Consider the following 22,305-nt stretch of genomic DNA (forward strand, 5'->3'; position numbering starts at 1 on the left):
ACTCATCAGAGAATAGGTGACTTAAGTATTAACATGCATAATGTTTCTAACAACATTGATATTTTCACCTAGGAGCACATACTCTTTCTTACTTACCTCGCAAATGATCATCACATCCGCCGGGTGCGTGGCTCGGCGAAGCGTTCAATTTGACTGCCTAGCAAATTCTTCCAACTAGGCCAAATGTACATTTTACTGTGTGGTACATAAGTACCATTAAATCTAGCTAAAAAATAAAATAAATATATATGATCAGAGCCATGCCAGACAGGTCTACACACTACCAGACGGAAATTGGAGTTCACTGCGATGGCACTACACCTGCTGCTCCAGTCCTCTTGATAATCAGAGCCATGCCACTGCCAAGGCTCTAGTTCCAACGATCTACTTCCTCCCCTCTCAAATACACTCACTCCCCCGCATCCATTTTCTCTCTCTCGAGCACGCACAGAATCCCCTGAACCCCACGCGAGTTCGCAGAGCAACATCAGCAGAGGAGATGTCGTACGCCTACCTATTCAAGTACATCATCATCGGCGACTCAGGTTCGCTCCTCTTCCCCGATCGATCCATTTCTTCTGCTGCTGGTAGAGATTTCTTTTCTGAACTCCTGAACTCGACTCAAGTAGTATATCTAAGATGGCGGAGGAGGAACACGGATGTTGTGCAGGTGTTGGCAAGTCCTGCCTGCTGCAGCAGCTCACTGACAAGCGGTTCCAGCCCGTCCATGACCCCACCATCGACGTCGAGCCCCACGTCTTCGGCACCAGGATGATCACCGTCGACAACAAGCCCGTCAAGCTCCAGATCTGGGACACGGTACGACAGTATATCCTCTGTGCAATCTCTAGTTTCCTCTTTTACCTTTTCTGGGTGTGCGTAGATCGTTGGGCCCTTGACTCCTTGTAGAGTTAGCAGTTACCACGTAGTACGAAGTGCTAGGTGGCGCTTGGAATTACTTGGCGAAAGTAGGATATTATTAAAGCTTGTTCGGAAATTATAAGTTACTCCCTCTGGTTCAAACTAATTGGCGCAGCCATATACTTCGACCAATACAATTGTTCTCCATCTTGATCTGTGTCAATTAATTTGGTCCGGATGGAGTACTACATTTGTAGTGGATGCCAATATGCTCACCGTTGATAACTGTGGATTATACGTGTGGTTGTGTTAAAAGAACTAATGATATCATGTGGTTGTGTTAAAAAAAACATTACAGCCAGGTGCAGAAAGATTCAGATCGATAACCAGATCATACTACGATGAAGTTGCTGGTGCTCTTCTGGTGTATGACATCACAAGGTAATACTTGGGCAATTCTTCCTATAAATGTTGAAACACTACCCTCCCAACCAGGCCATCTGAAAGGGGCAAACGAATCTGGTTCGTCCGTTCTACCCTACACAGTAAAACCTTAGTCCCACTTTTCACCACAGCCGTTGGATGCGTCAAAAAATTCCTCACCTGTTGGTTTTCTTAGACAGTCCATGACGCGTGGGACCAGCTACTTGCGGGACCGGTAGTATGAGACAGCCATGGGCTCTCGTTCATGTGCACTTCCTATGCGCGTGAGGCCACAGGGTGGAAACCCTAGATCGGCCACCACTCCCCAATCGCAGGCCATCCTCCTCTCCCCAATCCCGTGCCTCCCGTCCTCCCCCAATCCCCGCCTCCTCCTCTCTCCCGCCCCTCGACTCCGCCAGCCGCCGAGTCGCCGCCGCCGCCGAGTTTTCGCGCCACCAGCGGACGGCGCCCCCGAGCAGCCGCCGTCGCGCCTCAGCAACTCTTGCCTTGCATCGGGAGGAGCTGGGCCGAGGAACTCGGCCGCGCCATGCGCTCGAGGGCGCCGCTGCGAAGAGCGCCAGGAGGCGCCGGCCGTCGCCAGTCGCGTTCGACGACACCGTCGCAGGTACGACCACCTCTGTCTTCTTCCTTTTTCCTTCCTGCGGAGGAGCCTCGTTTGCTATTGATTCTCCCCAATCCTGAGCAGAGGAGGCGGGTGATGTGCACAGGCGTGGGGAACGGAGGAGGCGCAGGGTACGGAGGAGAACCAGAATGAACAGGCGGAGGTGCAGAGGAGGCGGGGCTCTCCTCTTTTCAGGTGACGCCGGCGGCAACCAAGCGGCAGGACGAGGAGGAGGATGAGAGGTGGAGGTGCAGAGGAGGTGGGGGACGGAGGTGGCTGGGGACCGAGGGTGGCAGGAGCCGGTGGCGATTCAGGGTCAAGCGGCATGGGCATCACCGAGATTCGTCCAGGTTTGCATCTCCTTCCCCTTTCTGTCTCTTCCTCTCTGCTCTCGCTCTTGTTTCTCCTGGCTGCAAGTAACGTAGGAGGAGATGGTGTGAGTGGAGGAGCCTACCAGTTACGGCCATTCTTTTGGTCAATTTCAAGGCTGAGATTGTGTGAGCCTTTTGATGCCTTCTTTTGGTCAATTTCACCTTGTTATTTTAGTAAATTTTGTATGTATATTGAAATATGCTTAAAAGGTGTTGGATGAAAAGGCAAGTGGACTGCAAGTATTCATGAGGAGGAGAAACGGGAGAGGGGGTGGTTCTGGAATCTGGAGATGGAACCTGGAGGAGGGAGCTCGAGAAGCACCGCAGGGAAGGAGGTGGATGATCAGGGAGCGGCTATACTGGCCCAATGAACTAGAGGGAGTCGATGCTGACCTGATACACCGCTGAATCTGTTCTACAATTTCTCCTCTCCACGTATGGCGGTAGTTTCCTAGATTAGTTTATCCTCCATTCCTTTCGTTCATGGCCAAAAGTACTCTATTTGGGGAGTGTGTAGATGGAGAATTTGCTCAGATTGGTTTGGGAGAGGAGGCAAATTAGTAGTTTGCAAGGGCTCTCGCTAGCACCTTATGTGACTGCTCTGTCTTGCAGATCATCACCCGAGTACCCTGTCTCATATAGAACCAGCAAGCCCATGAGATACTTGATAAAATGGTCAATTGATATAATCTCCTGGAAGTCTCCATAAAAAAATGTTTCATTTGCAGAGGCAATATGGCATATATGAGGTATTATGGTGTTGAGCCACAAAGTCAGTGGTTGAGGCGGTGATCATGGGGCAATGGTATCAGTTGTGAGTACATTGACGTATGCCTCTTGTTTCTTGCACAAAGAATTATGAATTTGCATTTCTATGTATTTAGTCTTTTACTCATGGTTAATATACACTCTACCAATATATCATCTAATTGGTTCAGTTGTGTTATTTGATTTAATCTCCTATGAATAAGTATTCAAAAATTATTTATTTGTACTCATGCTATGTTTGTGCTTATTTTAATTGGCTATGATTTTCTTGTGCCATTCCTGTTGTCCTGATTTGTAAATGCGGTCTTAATGAAAAGCCCAGTTTATCTGCGGGTTTGGTATAAAAGGATACTTCTCGATTGTCCTCTTTTTGGTAGTTTGTCCTTTTGTAATTTCTAGGTATAACTTTCAGAGAACAATCAATCATATGAGCTTTCTTCCCTGAATTTTCATATATTTGAGTGTGATTTATGTGTTTTTCATTTTGCAGATTTGTTTGGAGATATCCTTCGAGCCAGGCATCATGTTGTGGCTTTCCTATATAGGTTTTCAGTTTGAAGAAAGGTGTGAAAGAAGTTTTACAGGTATTGCAACTTATTTGGATTTACTATATTGATAAAAAATCTATTGGTATCTTCATTCAATGGGCGTGTCTATTTTGACTTTCTTCGTTTTTTCATAGGAGTAGATTATCAAGTAGTGCTTAAATTTCTGATAATGGAAATAGGAGGGCTACCTTGTTTTCAAAAAACAAAACTACCGTGTGGAAGCTAGGAAGGGAAATCAACTAGGGTTCAGTTCTATTTGATTTGTGACTTCACTGCAAGGTCTTGGTTGTTAACACACAAATATGCCTACCAGCAAACCATATAGAAGCAACTTAGTGACTTCAGTCCTGCAAAATGGCAGGCTGCCAATGCTAAACTTTATATAACATTATGGGCAATCGTGGCCCATGAGCTGCATTAATCTCCCGTTTCTCCTTAAGGAGCGTTCCTGTTGTATTTGGTTTTGGTTTTCTCTTTTTTTGCATTGATACTGATCATATGTTCACTTGTAGCTTCAAAAACAACCTGAATTAGATTTCAAGCCACCGATGTAGGAGGCCATGCAGTAGCTTCTGCCTCCCATGGAGAGATCAGGCGTGGGGTCGGTCTTCAGTGTTATGGCGGTGAAGTTTCCTACAAAAGCTTTCAAATTGTAAGCAAGGCGCATGGAAGAACTTAAAGATGTTGCAGCTTATCTGGCTTTATAGTATCGTGCACTTGCAGCTGGGACCAATCAGAAATCGTTGGAAAAGGTAACAAAGCAGTTCCTCACCTAAAATAAAGGGAAAATAACCACTGTACATATTCTCCTCTGAAATAATTGGTAAGGCTCAAGTACACGTGCTTTCTGAATATAGTGCTGAAGCATAGTCAAAAACTGGATCCTAAAGTGCAATCATTTATCTGACAAAGACCTGATGTACATGTCCCTTCCGGATTTTACAATTGAAATTCCATTTTTAGCTCCAATTGTCTGTTTCTACTTGATTTAGCACTCCCAGAACTCTAACCGGATGGTTCTTGCTTGGCCTGTGAAGAATCTGCTTATTATGTATTTCATTACTTTTTCTTCAACCCTTTCTGATGCAATGCTATTAATTTGTTTGTCTCTCTTATTTTACTTATTCATTATGAGGATAACTCAATATTTAATTTCTTATTTTATTATTCAGGTGCTAATGTGGATATACATTTCATTCCAAAAACTCAGAGGGCTGATTCAATTCCAAATATGCAGCCAATTATTATTGCTTCAGAGGGCACATTCTTAGCCAAGGTGAGATCTTCTGTGTTACATCAGCAGTTTGCTAGATGAAAAAATTCTAATGTGTTCAGTCAGAAATGAGGGTCTACAGATGTGCGATTTTGCAGCTGATGATTACCGGGTGCACAAATTTTGGCACATAGGAGGAGGGAATATGAGCTGAGGAGTATGTCCATGGCGGCCCTTCTTTTGGTCAATTTCAAGGCTGAGATTGAATGGGATTTTTGATGCCTTCTTTTGGTTAGTATCACCATGTTATTTTGGACAATTTTATATGCTTAGTGAAATATGCTTGCAAGGCGTTGGATGAAAAGGCAAGTGGCCTGCAACTATTCATCGTGGCAGTGCTTGGTGCTCTCGCCCTGGCAAGGTAGGCAATCAACGCCGTCCCTTCTCCTCTTTATTTTTTGATTTTTAGAAGTGGTATTGTTCTTTCTCTTGTATCTCAGGATGTGATACTGGCTAAAGAGGTGGCAAAACTGCCTTTTGGTTTCCCCACCACATGTTTGTTGTAATGTCCGACTGGAATTGAAATTTCTTTTGTACATGTAGGTGGCGCCATGTCATCTTCTCTATGAGGTTGTTCAATCGCTTTTCTCACACTATATGTGATGTGTAGATCAAGTGTTCATCATGCGCTACAGCCGGGAAGGAAGGCCGCAACGTGAGTTGATGTGCTCTTTTGATCTTCACCATAGCTGAGCATATGCTCAACACCGCTTGTTTGATTTAATTTCCTCTCTTTGTTTTAGCAATTGAAGCAGGTCTCCAATTGGAGGTGTCATTTGAGTTCTACAAGATCACCTGCTCGATCACTGCTCTTAGACACAATTGTTTTATTTCTTTGTTGAATTTCTTCTATAGAAATTATGCTGCTTTTAGTTATGCTCATTATTTGTATATATTCAAACATCTTCCACCGGTGCACATCATGTGTACTGACAAAATCTTGGCTGGATTGAACATTGTTGAAGGTGGAATTCTACTAGGATAAAAGTCGGTGAAGTTAAGAGAGGGATAAAAGTTGTAGTTTTTGTGATAGTCATGGGAACCTGGGACATGTTCGCTTAAACTGTTCTGCTGCAGTTTTCTTTGGTATTTGCGGACCTACTTCCGGTATATGTTAGTCGATTGATTTAATGGTTATGGTAAAGACGAGAAATTTATTTGATATAGGATTTGTGCTCTCTAGAGGGCAATATGGTTTTACGGGAATGGTACTTTTATTATGTAGGCTGATTAACCACTGCACGAGTGAGGCTCTTTCTCTTTTGGTATGATTCACTAATGCATTTTTATTTATTGACTTGTATAGCTACAAGACACGCCCCAATTGTTGGAGTATGCAAGGAAAGGCACGTGCCTAAGCAAAAAAATATCAGCGTATATATCCGTTTACATGAAGTCATGATATTCCGCATTGTATAAATCTCACCTATTGTATGAGCTAATGAGTTCTGACCTAGATTGACTACCAAATGCTGCAATATTGTTTTTCCAGTAGGATACTGTCCAGTTTTTCCAAGTTCAAGGCTGCGATATTGTTTGGTGTGCTCTCGGTGGCGTCTCTGCTATATGGTAATAAAACAGATTTATAGGAGTTGTTTCTCACATGAGAGCAATAAATAGAGTATTTGAGTGTTTCTCTAAAATATACCTTCTGAGTTCATTTAAGATGTTCCTGTATGAAAAGCAATATCATGCACTGGCCTAAAGGTTGTATTTTCTTATGCCTCATTTGTTTTGTTTCAGGGACTGAAAACTGGATGCAAATGGGTGTACAGGTCCTTGTATCTGATCCACGGGAACTGCAGAAGATATGTAGGAGGTTGTTCATTTTCTCGATATTATACTGATTTTTTTGTGATCTCCCAAAGGAATTTGCAATGTGTGTGCTCTATTGTCATGCTCGGTATAATACTGATTCTTGTGATGGATCCTTTACAATCAGTTTATTTTCTATTTAATGGTGTCCAGTAGTGTACCTAAATGTTAATATCTTGCTTTTCGCACAGAATCTGAATAACAAAGGAGCGAATTGAGAAAGTTCTCAAGGCCGGTGCTAATGTTGTATTTACCACTGGGGCGTAGCCAGCACCTCCAGGTGAGCTTTTTCCAGCCTTCTCATCCACACCCCATCTTCCCATCATGTCCTGCGATTTTTTCATTCTTTCCCTGAAATTTTTAGTGGATGTTTTATGCTTCAGATTGATTTAGTTCTAATCTGTTTATTTTATATGCGATCGCAATTTCTATGATTAGTATTTCATTTCTCGGTTGATTTCTCAATGTGCCTTACGATAATCAATACACATGTGATGTGCCTTTCCTCTTGCTAAGAATACATGCTTAGTTTCATTCTTATTTGGTCCGATTTCACTGCTGATAAGAACAGATGCTAAGTGTCCTCTTTCTCATGTTTCTTCTTGTTGTTGTGAACAGATGCTTAGTCATTAAAAGACGAGGAAATGGATCCTCGATGTTTTTGCGAAGCAGATTTTGTCAGCTGTGGCATGTTCGCCAGCTGCGGCATTAATAAGTCCTACAACATTTGGGTAGATTTGTTTGTTAGGAATTACGTAATTAGCTAGCTTTGGTCCAGGAAAATATTAGGAAATATCATGCTTGTCTTGGTCTGATATGCTTCGTGAATATTTTAGTTTTAGTAAATGATATCCGGATGATGTTTGGTTCCGGCTAGGTGATGGAGAATCACTGTTGAAGGTGATATTGCATGCTTGAAGGTGATATTGCGGGCACCATCATGGCCACATCGAAGGTCCTAAGCTCTAGGTGAGTTTTTTTTATTTCTTCATCTCTAGGGAATGAATCATCTCCTGCCTTAGTTTATTAATAGGACTATATTTGTGTAACATTGCATTGGCGTATTGGTAATTGATAGTGCTTTGCCTTTTCATACTCACAGCTATTCTTATTTGTTCATCGTGGTGAGCCTGAAGGGCATGAATCAACATGAAAATTTCTTGAAATAAAAATAATTACTAGGAGGGAGGGTGAGCAAAAAGAAGCATTTATATTCTTGTTGACTGCCAAAACCCACCGGCGGGCAGCGACTGTCAACACGGTAGAGCCGGGAAGAGCCTAGAGCTGCGGCTGGCTGAGACCCCTCCGAGCGACGGCCCGCAAAGCTCTTACTGGTCACACGTCCGATGCGAATTGCAAGGGCGTGCCACCTGACCTATACACTGGTCGGGAAGGTGATGGAGATGCCTCGCTTAGTTTCTGCATGGCATACACGTAAACATTAAATACGAGCCTCGATCGGCTCTCAGGTTATCCTGTGAATCGGCTCAAGGAGCCGATCCACCCATGATTCGTACGGGGTGCACGAATATATGGTGGTCCTGCTTGATCAAGATAAAGCTAATGAGATCTACGACGATTTAGGGTTTTCACCGCATAATCGGATCATCCTACTCCAGGTTGGGCCTCGCGGCCACGCACGGTGATCGTAAGCCGATCCTAAACAAGGCCTAAAAACCAACACGAAGTTGATCCCCGGAACATCCTGTTTAGGACTTGCGAACGACACCCTACGTGCCGCTGGATCCTCCCCCCCTTTGTAAGGCCTAACTATTGCAGATATTAAACTAATCCTTGTAGAACAAGGAGCAATCGTAACGGATCAGATCTACTAAATAATGATCAAGCGGGGTGCCGCCCCCACACCTGAGATAGGTGCGAGGGCGGCTAGACATGCAAGGGTTGCACTACGTTAGCATGTTTAAACGAAGAACAATGCTAACCCTAACACATCTATGATAACTACGTTGCTCGCCATCAAAAACGCTTCAGTACGAGCAACGCATGAACAACGTGGAGCTTGTGCTGATGCGATCTAGGCAGCATGTCGCTTACCGGATAGAAACCCTCGAGATGAAGGAGTTGGCGATGCGCCGAGATTGGTTTGTTTGGGGTGAACGTGTGTTGTTGTTTATTTCATAAACCCTAGATACATATTTATAGTCCAGGGGACTTTCTAACGTGGGAATATCCCCACCGTGTACGAGACAAACTCTAACATTTAATCTAAGATACAATCTACTATAATTAAAGATACACGGGCAATCCAGCCCAAATTCCTCGTGCAAAGCCGCTTCAGAGATCTTCCACGTGTAATCTTCCAAGCCCATCTCTCTTACGGCCCACCTCCTGATTTGGCCAAAATCTGGTGATAACACATGCCCCCCTGGTTTTGGCAATGATAATTCCAAAACCACTCTGTTTCTCCTTCGAAGGGTCATGTCGTGGCAGAGCAGAGCCATTTGCAGCATCCGTCATCATTATGCCTTGTCTTCTCAGCTTCTCTGCAAAATTCGATAGCATCTGGCATCACCCCCTCGAAAACTGTAAGGGCATTAATTTCCACCAGGCTTCTCATCATTTAACTGTGCCGATTGATTAGCTCTCTTCATCCCCTTCCTCTGTTCCAGCCATCGGCATCCAAAAAACCCTCTTCTCCTGTAGCAATGTCTTCCTCTTCCTCTTCCCTCTCAAGCCTCTCCCTCCAATCCTCGCCGAAGAAGAAGAACGAGGACAACCTTCACTCCGAGGTGAACCCCCTCCCCTCCGACAATGAGAAGAAAGAAGGAGAAGTAGCGAAGGCCAAGGCCTCCCCCTCCGCCAAGCTCCCGCCGAAGAAGCGCTCCCGCATGTGGGCGGACAGCGAGGACGAAGATGACGACGAAGAAGGAGAAGAGGAGGAGGAAGATGAATCTTCCTCTTCCGCTGGGTACCCGCCAACCAAGCGCTTCCGCTCCTGGGCGGACAGCGAGGATGAGGATGATGACGAGGAGGAAGAGGCTCCGGCCAAGGGCTGGGGCAGCAGCGACGAAGAGCTTCCTGGGAGCAGCGCCGACGACATCGACGGCGGTGATGATGAGGACAGCAACGACTAGTAGAATTGGACTAGTAGTAGCAGTGCACTAGGCACCAGATCCCTCTTTTGAGAGCCATCGGCTCTTTCTTGCAAAGCCGCTCCTTTGAATTAATGAAATTGTTCTTTCAATCAATCCAATCAAGTATTCCAATTTCATCCCTTCCGCTTGTCATGCCAAGACCGATATCGGATTTCTTTTCTTTTGGACGCCCATGAAGCCGGACTCTCATGTCGATTAGCTCGTAGGTCAAGAACTTCTCAATTTCAGGCTGCGATTTGATATCTGACCACAATTCTTCGCAATCCCTTAGCCGATGACTACTCATCGGCTATTTTGAGAATCCAGCCCCTTTCCTTCTCTTGCAGCGACAGGACGGTCCAAAACCCGTAAAAGCCGACGGCCTCCTTTCCCGATTCCTCTCCATAGCTTTAGTAGTCTTCTTTTGCAACACCTTACTATTTCAGAGGAGATCTCAATGCAGGGCCAGTCGATGCGACTCCAATCGGCTTTCAAAAACAGAGCGTTCACCAGGCCAGCTGCCCTCCGAGTCTCAGTCGAGGCGAGAACGGTAATGGATCAGCCAAATGTGCCGCCTATGCAGAGTTAGCCGATTTCAACAAAATCGGCTCTCCAAAGCAGAGAACCTTCAGGGCGAGCTGCCCCCCGAGCCTTAATCAAGGCGAGAATACAGGCGAGGATGCACAGGTCGCTGATTGGCTTTCCTCCACTAAACGTCGATGTCGACGTGAACTTCGAGCATATAGCCAGCAGGTCTTGGTCTTGTGTGACTGTACTAGAGTCGATGGCTGCGCATCGGCTGCTTCTCAATTCTAAAGTCGATGCCCTTGCATCGGCTATCTAAATTTTTTTTTTTTTACTGGCCGATTTTCTCCTATCGGCCCCCAATATTTCACTGCACGCATGTTTACACATGTTTAATCTGCACATGTTCATCTTACTATATGCCCCCCGAGCCGATATCTGCCAGATGACTGCAGATATCAGTTTGTATGGTTAGCCAGGGCACTGCACCTGCACGTCGGCTCTGCAAGGATTCGCGCTGGCTGTCATCCACCGGCGTGGCCGCTGCCCAATAGATTGATGTTGAACACAAGCAGAACATGTGGTGCAGATAATTTTGGCCGATTGCCGGAATCGGCCTCCACGTTTGCTCGCTCGATGAAGGTTTTGTAATGTTCCTTCATAAATTTTTTGGGGCCGACCACAAGGATCAGCCTCGCCCCATTTGCTCAGCGGTTTGTCCTTGCTACTCGGTCAGGCTGGACAGAACCAACCCAACCTCTGACTTGATGCGCTTGCTGTCGTCCACCTTGAGTGCATCGTAGAATCGTGGAGCACTAAGCTCTGTCGGAAGGACGAGCACCATGTTCGTGCCAGCCGATGTTTCATCATCGGCTTTCCTTTGTTTGGGGCGCCACTCCATTTTCCGTGGACGACCCTCTTCATCCAGGGTTCGCTGAACTTTCGCAGCCAGATCAGGTCGTGCCTTCCTTAGCGTATGCAAGTATAACCTTTCAGCTTCCTCCAGGCCGCGCAATCGCTGAACCCTGCGCTTTTGGGAACGGCTGAGTCCGTCAGGGCACCACCTTGGCCGGTGGCACCTGTCTTCTTCTTCTTCTCCCTCGTCTTCTGAATCCTCAAGATCTGCCCAACGAGGTGACTCGCGCGCGTTTGCTTTGTGGCGGGAGAGGCCCTAGGCGCTTGAACACGGACACGTTGGCTGCCTCCTTCTTCTTCGGTTGCATTCGGGCAGTTGCCGATTGTGGGCAATCGGCTCATTCCTGAATCCCAGCAGTGTCTGAAGAAGGGGCAGTCCCAGTGCCTGGCGTTGTCATCTTGCTCGCTTGATTCTTCCGTGGCACGGCGCTCGTGCTCCTCCTCATCGCGATCATGCCGACGATGTCTTCTGGCTTCTCTAGCCAGACGATCTCTCTCATCATCATAGTTGGACCGTCGGCGTTGGTCATATCGACTCACATACTTGTTGAGGAGGTGATCGAGAGAGGATCGCTGATATCTTATGTTCTTCACTTCTCCCTCTGTGACGTAGCGCTTGCCATCATGATGGAGCCGATCGCGTGGAGCGGCCTCCTCTGTGTCCTTGCTACGAGAGCAGCTGCCCTCGTCTCCATCCTCGCCAGAGTGTTTCCCAGGTCCTACCATGTTGATGCTGAACGAGGATCCTGGCTGGCAACCTTCGGGGTATGTGCACTCCACCATGTTAACGGCGGGGAAGGGCTGGGTGTCGACCTTCATGGCGTACTGGTTGAAAATTAGACGCCCCTTTTCTATCGCCGCTTGGATGTGCTGACGCCATACCCTGCAGTCGTTGGTGGCATGGGAGAGCGAGTTGTGCCATTTGCAGTAGGGCTTTCCATTCAGCTCTTGCGCCGTGGGGAATTTGAGACCTTCAGGTATCTTCAACTGCTTTTCCTTGAGTAGGAGGTCAAAGATTTGCTCAGTCTTGGTCACGTCAAAGTCAAACCCCCTGGGCGGGCCTGGCGGCTTTACCCATTTGCATGACACGGGGGTTCCTCCCCGAGTCCATTCAGCTACTGATACTTCTTGGTCTCCCGCAGGAACTTCGTCTTCCTCTGCATCGACCAGGACTACTGCACGCTTGAACTTGTCCTGGTACAGGTCCGGGTGGCGCTGTTCATATGCTGATAGTTTCTGAACCATGTGCGCCAATGAGGGATAATCTGCTTGGGAGGCCATGTCCTTGAGCTGTGTTGCAAGGCCTGCTACTGCCAACTCGACTGCTTCTTTTTCAGTTATACGAACCGAATAACATCGGTTCCTAAGATTCCTGAAGCGCTGGATGTATTCTATCACAGTTTCTCCGCGCTTCTGACGTAGTTGTGCTAGATCGGCAAGGCCAGACTCGGAAGCTTCTGAATGGTATTGCATACGGAACTGCTCTTCCAACTGCTTCCAAGTCCGGATGGAGTCTGGTGGCAATGAGGTGTACCATCCAAAAGCCGATCCCGTGAGGGACTGTGAGAAGAGCCTCACGCGTAGCTGATCCGACACTGAAGCCGGTCCTAGTTGCGCCAAATATCGGCCGACGTGCTCGATGGAGCTGGAGCCATCCGATCCACCGAATTTGGAGAAATCGGGGAGCCGATATTTAGGTGGCAGCGGGATCATCTCGTACTTGTCGGGGTACGGCTTGGAATAGCCGATTGCCCTCCTTTTCGGCACCATGCCGAACTGGTCTCTCGGTATGGTACCGATCTGATCCGTCGTGCTGGCTGCAGGAGTTGCACTCTGAAGATTCGCCGGGGTGGCGTACTTAGCCAGCCATGTTTGCTTCTCCAGCTCTGAGCCAACTGCAGGAGCTGGGCTCTGGAGGTTCGTCGGGGTGGCGTACTTGGTTAGCCACATCTGCTTCTCGAGATCTGTCGCTGACGTCCCTCCTGTCTTCGCCGGAGTCCCTGATGTTGTGGCCTGGTTCGTGAGTGCCCAGTTGCCACAATCCGGCACATACGTGCACGCGTACCCGTGGGGAATCTCCTTTGGCGCCTCCGGCAAGAACTGGTAGTCACTAGGGTCACCACCAATCTTGTAGACGACGAATGCCGGTGTAGCCGGCACTTCTGGTGCTGCCAACGCAAATGGCAGCGGTGGACGGGACTGGAGTGGCAACTCTCCTTGATGCGTCCCGAGAGCTGGTCCTGACGGCGAGTACTGGTGCCTCATGATCTCCTGGATCACGCGAAGAGCGACACGCTCCAACGTGTTTACCAGGTTCTCAGAGTGGCGGTGTAGCGAGTGAGCCACCAAGTAGTTGATCTCCTGCCGCAGGGACCTGGTGCGTTCCTCCGACGGGCGGAGAGGTCTATCCCATCGAGTGCACCTTGTGGTGAGAACCCTTTCCATCTGATGCCATGGGAACGGGTTCTGTGAAAAGAGCCGATGAGGTCGGCTTCGAGGATGACTTTGATCTCGTCATACTTCTTCTTGAGCTCTTCCGTCAGATCCTCGTACGTGACTGGCGTGCCGTCCGCCATCTCAGATGTAGATGGCGATGTGGTTGATGTAGACGATTGTCCCACCGGGCGTGCCAGAATGTGTTGACTGCCAAAACCCACCGGCGGGCAGCGACCGTCAACACGGTAGAGCCGGGAAGAGCCTAGAGCTGCGGCTGGCTGAGACCCCTCCGAGCGACGGCCCGCAAAGCTCTTCCGGTCACACGTCCGATGCGAATTGCAAGGGCGTGCCACCTGACCTATACCTGGTCAGGAAGGTGATGGAGATGCCTCGCTTAGTTTCCTGCATGGCATACACGTAAACATTAAATACGAGCCTCGATCGGCTCTCGGGTTATCTCGTGAATCGGCTCAAGGAGCCGATCCACCCATGATTCGTACGGGGTGCACGAATATATGGTGGTCCTGCTTGATCAAGATAAAGCTAATGAGATCTACGACGATTTAGGGTTTTCACCGCATAATCGGATCATCCTACTCCAGGTTGGGCCTCGCGGCCACGCACGGTGATCGTAAGCCGATCCTAAACAAGGCCTAAAAACCAACACGAAGTTGATCCCCGGAACATCCTGTTTAGGACTTGCGAACGACACCCTACGTGCCGCTGGATCCTCCCCCTTTGTAAGGCCTAACTATTGCGGATATTAAACTAATCCTTGTAGAACAAGGAGCAATCGTAACGGATCAGATCTACTAAATAATGATCAAGCGGGGTGCCGCCCCCACACCTGAGATAGGTGCGAGGGCGGCTAGACATGCAAGGGTTGCACTACGTTAGCATGTTTAAACGAAGAACAATGCTAACCCTAACACATCTATGATAACTACGTTGCTCGCCATCAAAAACGCTTCAGTACGAGCAACGCATGAACAACGTGGAGCTTGTGTTGCCTAGATCGCAAGATGCGATCTGGGCAGCATGTCGCTTACCGGATAGAAACCCTCGAGACGAAGGAGTTGGCGATGCGCCGAGATTGGTTTGTTTGGGGTGAACGTGTGTTGTTGTTTATTTCATAAACCCTAGATACATATTTATAGTCCAGGGGACTTTCTAACGTGGGAAAATCCCCACCGTGTACGAGACAAACTCTAACTTTTAATCTAAGATACAATCTACTATAATTAAAGATACACGGGCAATCCAGCCCAAATTCCTCGTGCAAAGCCGCTTCAGAGATTTTCCACGTGTAATCTTCCAAGCCCATCTCTCTTACGGCCTACCTCCTGATTTGGCCAAAATCTGGTGATAACAATTCTTAACATCGATATTGCTTCATATTGTCAATTTCTTGCATTTGATGCATAGCTGGAAAATTACTGCTCACTTTTAATCAAGATATCAGAAATGACAGTGATCATAGGTTTCCAGACTTTGTTGTTTCTATTTATTTTTCTGACATGGTTTCCTACAATCGTAATATATTAGTTTTTGTGGCCCCTTGTATTCAGATAATCAGATATACATCCATGCCCTTAGTAATGCTAAAATATGCATGAATGAAATTTTTTGTGTTGAATGACTAGGTTCTTTAGGAGGGCCAGGAACCTAATATATTACGATTGTAGGAAACCATGTCAGAAAAATAAATCCTTCTTATCTCCTCTTTGATTTTGTGTGCAATCACGGATTTTACTATACTTGGTTGGTACATCAATTTGTTTGATCTTACACATCAAATTGGTGTTTGGTGGTTGATCCAAATGCTAAATCAGAGGCGCAGTTTTGGGGATTATGCAATTGTATATATATAGTTATTTAATGTGTATTCTTGATGTTATCTTACTAATAAAAGATTACTATCCATGATTATTATAGATTAATTATGAGGACTTGGTGCTCCACTATCTCATTCCCTCACTCAGGTGAATGGCCAGTAGATGTCAGCGATATGTTTTGCGGCAGTGCACGATGAGGAGATGGTGGGGCCTTCTGGCATTCTTGCAGCAATGGCTCACCTTGCAGTGCGGTATCCTCGGCCAGAGTTTGGTGATCTTGCCAGCAACCTTGCCATCTCGAACTTTTCCCTAGGTATACCATCTCCCTCCTGTCTCTTAGTTGGGCAGCCTATGGAATTTTTGATTCATGTTTAGGTTGTGTGGTGTTCTCAGTGTTTATTGTTCAGATTATTGTTTGATGGTTGGCACAGATGCAAAAGGAGAGGTGCAAATTTGGATGGAATGATGCCTTTCTTACTAAAAAGAGAGCTCATGTTCTCTGTTAAAAGTATTAATCTTACTGAAACATTTTAAATATATTGGGAACAATAATTTGAAAGCTTGACCTTCTATTGTTATCATGGTGCAGATGCCTTATCTCCATTGTTTCCCAGTGTTGGACAATAATTATACTGCCCCTTCATACAATGGAGTTGGAGTGCATATGGAAGTGTGTTGCATGTCACAAAAGAATCAAAGGAATCATCTCATCACTTCCCAAGATAGAAAGCTTTTATAAATTTGTGAACATATGTTTGTATATTCGTATTTAACTCAGCAGCTTGAAATCTTTGGGAAGTAATGCCTCACACAATTCAGTAACAAGTTCTTATTGATTTCTTTCAGGTTTGGTTCACATGATGAATTGGGGACGATACTGCAGAAGTTCATGCCTGCCTCAGATGGCTATATCGATGCAGTCATGATAAGGGATTGTCCAAATGCTGATCTTTTAGATTTGCTGCTCAAGAAGAGCAAATGGTATGCTTTTTCTCAGTCAGCAAAAACATGTAAATAATTACGAGTACAGCCCGGTGAATCTGCGATGCTTCAGGATACTTGCTCACAAACCTGTATCATCACAGATGCCATTTGGGATTTGTTGAGAGATGTAGAGGTGGCCGACGTCTACATGTTGTGCCACTGAAACCATAATTGAGTTTTTTATGTGTTCATAAAATAGATTGCTTAGGACTCCTATGCATTGAAAAATATTTAGTGAAGCTCTTACTGCATGATACTGGTATCCATGGTTTGTATGTATTTCCATGTACAGAAAATAATATAGCATTCAGATGTCTCTGCTCGCTACTTATGGTACAATATTTTCTCGCTTGTGTCTGCGCCGGTGCCTTGTTGTGCGCTGCTTCAACTATGGGTTGTTTCCTACGCTGTTAAGATAATGTGATGCCCTACCTATCTGCCTTCGCGATGTTTATCTTCTATGTTGTGGAATCAACCTCATGTGGTAACTATGCATGCTTTTCTAAGTAGAACCTTATCGGATAGGGGAGGGTTCTTGAAAAGTCACCCGCCGGCAACATTTTGTTTATTTCAATCTTTTGATCAACTTCCGCTTTCTTCATAAGGTACACAGATTGTAGTGTTATTGACATGTAAGTTGGTGGAAGCAATCATATCTTCTTCAATCATGGCCTACATATTATGCTCAATGTGTGTCTGCATATGGCTTAGATATAAATCTCAAGCATATATAATATCATGGATAAAACTTATGGTTGCAATATTGTCTGGTTTTTGTCTTTGCCTGCAATGGGAGATAAAGAATAAAATAAAACTAAAGTAAGGGAATGGCTATTTAGATCAAGTAACGAGCTAATTTAAAGTAAGTTATTATAAAACATATGACTTGAATATTGTCTCGCTTCGCCCTTTTGCGCCAGCGGTGCAACGGGTTTTAGGATTTTCTATTATTTCTCTAAATGTATTATGTTAGAATTCGGGAATGACACCATATTGTCTTAGAATTCTTAAATGGTAAATCTATTTTGAACTCTATCAAGTGTTAAGTAAATTTTGGGGCGAGCAACAAAAGGCTGATGGCGTGGGTGACTGTGGTTGGTGGTGTGGATGGTTGTGATATAGTACTTGGTCAACGGATTAGGTGGGATAAGGTAGGGGAATGGAGGGAGGTGTAGCGGATCAACACGGAGGGGTAGGGATATGATAGGTTAAGAGGAAGAGGTTGGCCCATTGATGCAAATCACAATGGGATGAGCGGTACCAACTGAGAATAGTGGTGGAAATTATTTACGTGAGGCAAATATTTACAATAGTTTCTGGTTCTGTTAAGGGGCTCAAAATCTCGAACCAAACTTGTTTTGCTACTCACAATAAGTAGAAATATTTTTCTTGGAATTAATGGTTATCCTTTTATGATTCTTTTCATGATGTTACGTCTTTAGATACAATAACCATAATTTGATGCGGGAGCATGTACAAAAGTATAAAAGCTAAAAAAAACAGTGTGAAATTGTACTAAATTCGTAAATTCAATTTGGCTCTCGGGTGCGTATGCTCCCCCTACCAAGAAAATATATTTCTAAGTGTCAAAAAAATTTGGCAAATATTTCTACATATACATGTCCATAATATATGTTGCTTCGTCAAGTTTCGAGAAAAACCGATTTTTTTGTGTGATCTATATAAAAAAGAGAAAATTTATGTTGTGACAAGCTTTTAGTTTAGCACGGAATTTTGTCTTTTTTACACACGTCACAAACAAGTCGAATTTTCATGAAGCAACTTTGTAGCCGTGTAGAATGTGAAGATGTACGTACGGATTTTTTGTTTCAGTTTTTTTAATATTTCAAAATGTATCTAAGATGCATTTTAAAATAAAAGGATCAATGATCCCATGTGCCAAAACACCGCTCCCCAGACTACTAAATTGTCATATCTTAATGCAACGCCTCGATGAAATGGTGCGTCTACAGTTATACTAAGTCAGCTAAATTCCAAAATAATTCTTAATATTAAAATAAGCTAAAATTTATAGGTTAGATTCTGCCATTTGCGCGATAGCGCAACGGATCATCTAGTATACTGAAAGCTACCCTGTTGCATGAAGCATCGAAGTGGATGTTTTCCTGAACTTCTCCATGGTGTTTGTGTTATAATGACATTTAGGAGGGAAACCTTTAATCATCTCGCGAGCTGGCGGAAGATGTAATGAATTTTGCAATCAAGGGCATGATCACAATAACGCTAGTTGGAAACAAATGTGATCTATCTGAAAGACGTGCCGTGAGCTATGCTGAGGGTGAGAACTTTGCAAAGGAGCATGGCTTGATCTTTATGGAGACATCTGCGAAAACTGCGCAAAATGCTGAGGAGGTGATGATTGATGTATGTCGAATGTGTTTCAAGCCATTTCTCTGTAGGATTTTCTCACGCCATTTCAAATGCAGGCTTTCGTTAAGACTGCTGGAGCAATATGCAAGAAAATTCAGGACGGTTTGTTTGATGAACCTGAGGTAAAATTTCGAAAGTCAATCATAAATGTTGCTTGCTCAGTGAGCAATGAGCATATAGATGGTGTTCGTACAACTGGCGGACAATGGAGAAATCCATTTTGGCTCATAGGTGTAGATGCACCTATTGCTAGAAAAACATATTTTACTTCCACAAATTTTATGCCTTCACACAGTGTCTCGAGAAAATATTATAATTTGTCGCCTGTGCAAAAAACACAATTTCTGGTGCTCCAAAAATGTTTTTCACGGAACATTTATTTGTCTTTTTTTGCATAGGTCACACAAAATGTTTTTTCATGCAAAACTTTTGTGAGCTAACATAGGATGCTCTGATGCACACTAAAGAAACTTTATTTGATTTTTTTTAACATTTTGAATTGGGTTAAAATTTTATTTTTCCTAATAAGCCAAAATGCCACATCCACAGACAATTGTGCTTGCCTAGCAGGAGATGCCGGAATGTCGGGCCTGGCATGTTTCCTGCGTGAAATATCTAAGTAACCCTAAATACTAAAAAACTATTTAACCATACATTTTTAAACAAGATGGTTGTACCATAAAAATTTCCATGAGAGGAAGCAAGGATACCTTTTGTCCACATTACAAGTTATAGTGTGCATATGCTCTGTTCCTTAATTTGTGCCTCCCCACCTTGCGGAAATCCGGACACTTTCCCTGATAGCCTAATATAGACAACAAGACTTGTCAAGCACAAAAAAAAAGCAATATTTCAATAGCAGCGAGTGTCATTTCTCCAACTAGAACCTATGCTTATAGCATGGGTTTTCTCTTGAGCTTTTACGAGAAAACATAAGTTTTGTTGCTGCTTTCATTTCAGTGATCTGTTGCCAACCCTATGTCTGAACTGAATTGATCTTAACTTTTGCAGCCTCGCGGAATCAAAGTTGGCTATGCAGGTGCTCGTGCCTCGTCTTCCCAAGGGGGTGGCTACTACCACTAATGCCTAATGGAATGAATAATGATGCGCAAAAAACACCATTCAACACCTTATATTTGCTGTGTGTTCCTGTTGGCTCTGTTCGGCCGCTGGAACGCTGCGTTCTGTTGTTTGGTGTTTTATTGTGGTGTGTGTTGTTGCGGTGTGTGGCCTTGTGTTTAATGCTTTCTCGTTGCCAACTGAAAAATAGCTATGTTGGAAATAATGCTGATGGTGTTCTAGTCCAAGCACACCGTGCCATGTCTGATTGGTTCAGTTACTCTAAGGAGATTAATTAGTACAATCCTGTTTTTTAAAAATAGTATCCGATCCTCATAAGCTCTGCATCAACCCCTCCCAACCGTATCTCTGTTGTGCGTTTTTTCCATTACGCCGCTCCAGCGTAGCCGACAACCACGACATGCTCAATTGTCTACACGGTCTCTTCCTCATTTGGCTAGATGTGGGCAGAGGACTTTGTTTGGGGCCCATTACCGGTGAGCACCACCAGGTGGCCATTCCAATGAAGTTGAGGGGGCTTCCAATCCTTTACATGTGGTGGTTTGTGTTGCTGGTGACCAGGCCCACATACGCCGCACCGTCTCTCAAGCCATTTCAAGGTCATCTTGTTATCCATGTACATACATCCACGAAGAGCTTGTTTGATTCAAAGGAATCCTATAGAAATTTTGTAGGATTTTCATTCTTAGAAAATTTTCCTATGTGCTCCGTTTGATTTGTAGGATTGAATCCATAGAAATGCATAGAAACTTTTCCTATAGGATTGCATTGTACTACATTTCGGAGGAAAATTTCCATCCACTGAAACCTCATGTTACAATTCCTTTGACTTTCATGTGAATCAAACACTACTTGAAAAAAAAATCTTGTATGTTTCAAATCATGTAGTATTCAACTGAACATGACATTCCAATATGTGTTCTAAAAATCTTACGAATCAAACATGCCACAAATGTGTTTACTCCTTAGGTACTATCTATGCGGCAATATCATATGGTGTACCGAGGAAACATGTTAGCTTTTTTATGTTGGTATTTCTGCATCACTTGTTGGTGATGTTTTCTACTGGTTTCCACTAACGATGTCATTCTTGAGTTTGGTTTATACGAGTAAACCCCTAGTGGTGATCATGGGGTTACCTTTTAAAATGATTTCCAACTCGATACAATTTCGGTTTGCTCTCAACGGCCTAAATCACCGTCCTGATAGAATTACTCAAGGAAGAGACCGTAGGTAGAATCTCAAAGGGAGAGATCGGTATGCAATTGGTAGTCTCTTGTGACAAAGTAGTAGTTAGGTAAGATCTTGGTCACGCGAGAGACTCCGCATCCGCTACTAAAATCACATGAGAGAGAGAGACCAATCACACAAAGAGGGTCTTGATACAACTCAATAGTTTGTAGCTAAAGAGATCAGGTCTTGAACCCCATAGTAGTGATGATAGATGAGCACATGCCCAATTCTAATCTTAAATCTTATCTAGGGTATCCAAAAGGAGGGTACCGGCCTGTATATAGGAAACCAGGAGCTATGGGTAGTTTAGGCATAAAAAGTGGTAAAGATGAGATACATGTACCAGGCCAGCTCATTAACAAGTTCCCGTGGCGCTTAAGTGGTAGTGCCGCTCATATAGACGGAAGTGCCGGTCGAATTGTAGTACCACCTACTAGAGCGACCGTACCACCAAAGGCTTCGAAGTTGGTTGGACGGCGGTAGTCTTTCTGCGGAAGTATTTGTGGAAGTTAAAAATCCCGTTAAAAATCAAAATCTTCATGTGGTTTCTTAATAGCAAAGTACTACTGACTAAGGATAACTTAATTAAAAGAAATTGGAAAGGGTGTACAAAGTGTTGTTTTTGTAATGAATCAGAAACTGTACAACACCTCTTTATAGATTGTCCTTTTGTTAAGATTATTTGGCGCATGATATATTTAACTTATAATTTGCCTCCTCCGGCTAATGTTACCAATATGTTTGGGAATTGGCTTAATGGAGTTAATAAACAGGATAAAGCAAGAATACGGATTGGCATTTCAGCTGTATGTTGGTCTATATGGACAACTAGAAATGGCATTATCTTTAACAAACAAACGGGAACTAATTTTTTGCAGGTAATTCGACGTGCAACTCACTGGATTCAGCAATGGGCGCTGCTTCTACCGGAAGATCAGCGGGAGAATATGGCTACTGGGTGCAACCGTCTGCTAACGGTTACTCAGGACTTCTTTTTCCAGGCTACTGGGTGGCGGCACACTAGTAGACTCCGAGATGTTTAAGATGATACTGTTTTTCATGTTTAAATGGTTGATACTTGTCTCAACCTTACCTTTTATGTGATGTAAGACTGCTATACTACTGCTGAA

At 44.6% G+C, this 22,305-nt stretch overlaps 1 pseudogene; it reads left to right on the top strand.

Moving 5' to 3' along the window:
- Nucleotides 1-499: 499 nt before the first annotated feature.
- Nucleotides 500-22,218, top strand: LOC124666023 (annotated as a pseudogene).
- Nucleotides 22,219-22,305: the final 87 nt, after the last annotated feature.

This window comes from Lolium rigidum, chromosome 1 (genome assembly GCF_022539505.1).
Source record: "Lolium rigidum isolate FL_2022 chromosome 1, APGP_CSIRO_Lrig_0.1, whole genome shotgun sequence".
NCBI lineage: Eukaryota > Viridiplantae > Streptophyta > Magnoliopsida > Poales > Poaceae > Lolium > Lolium rigidum.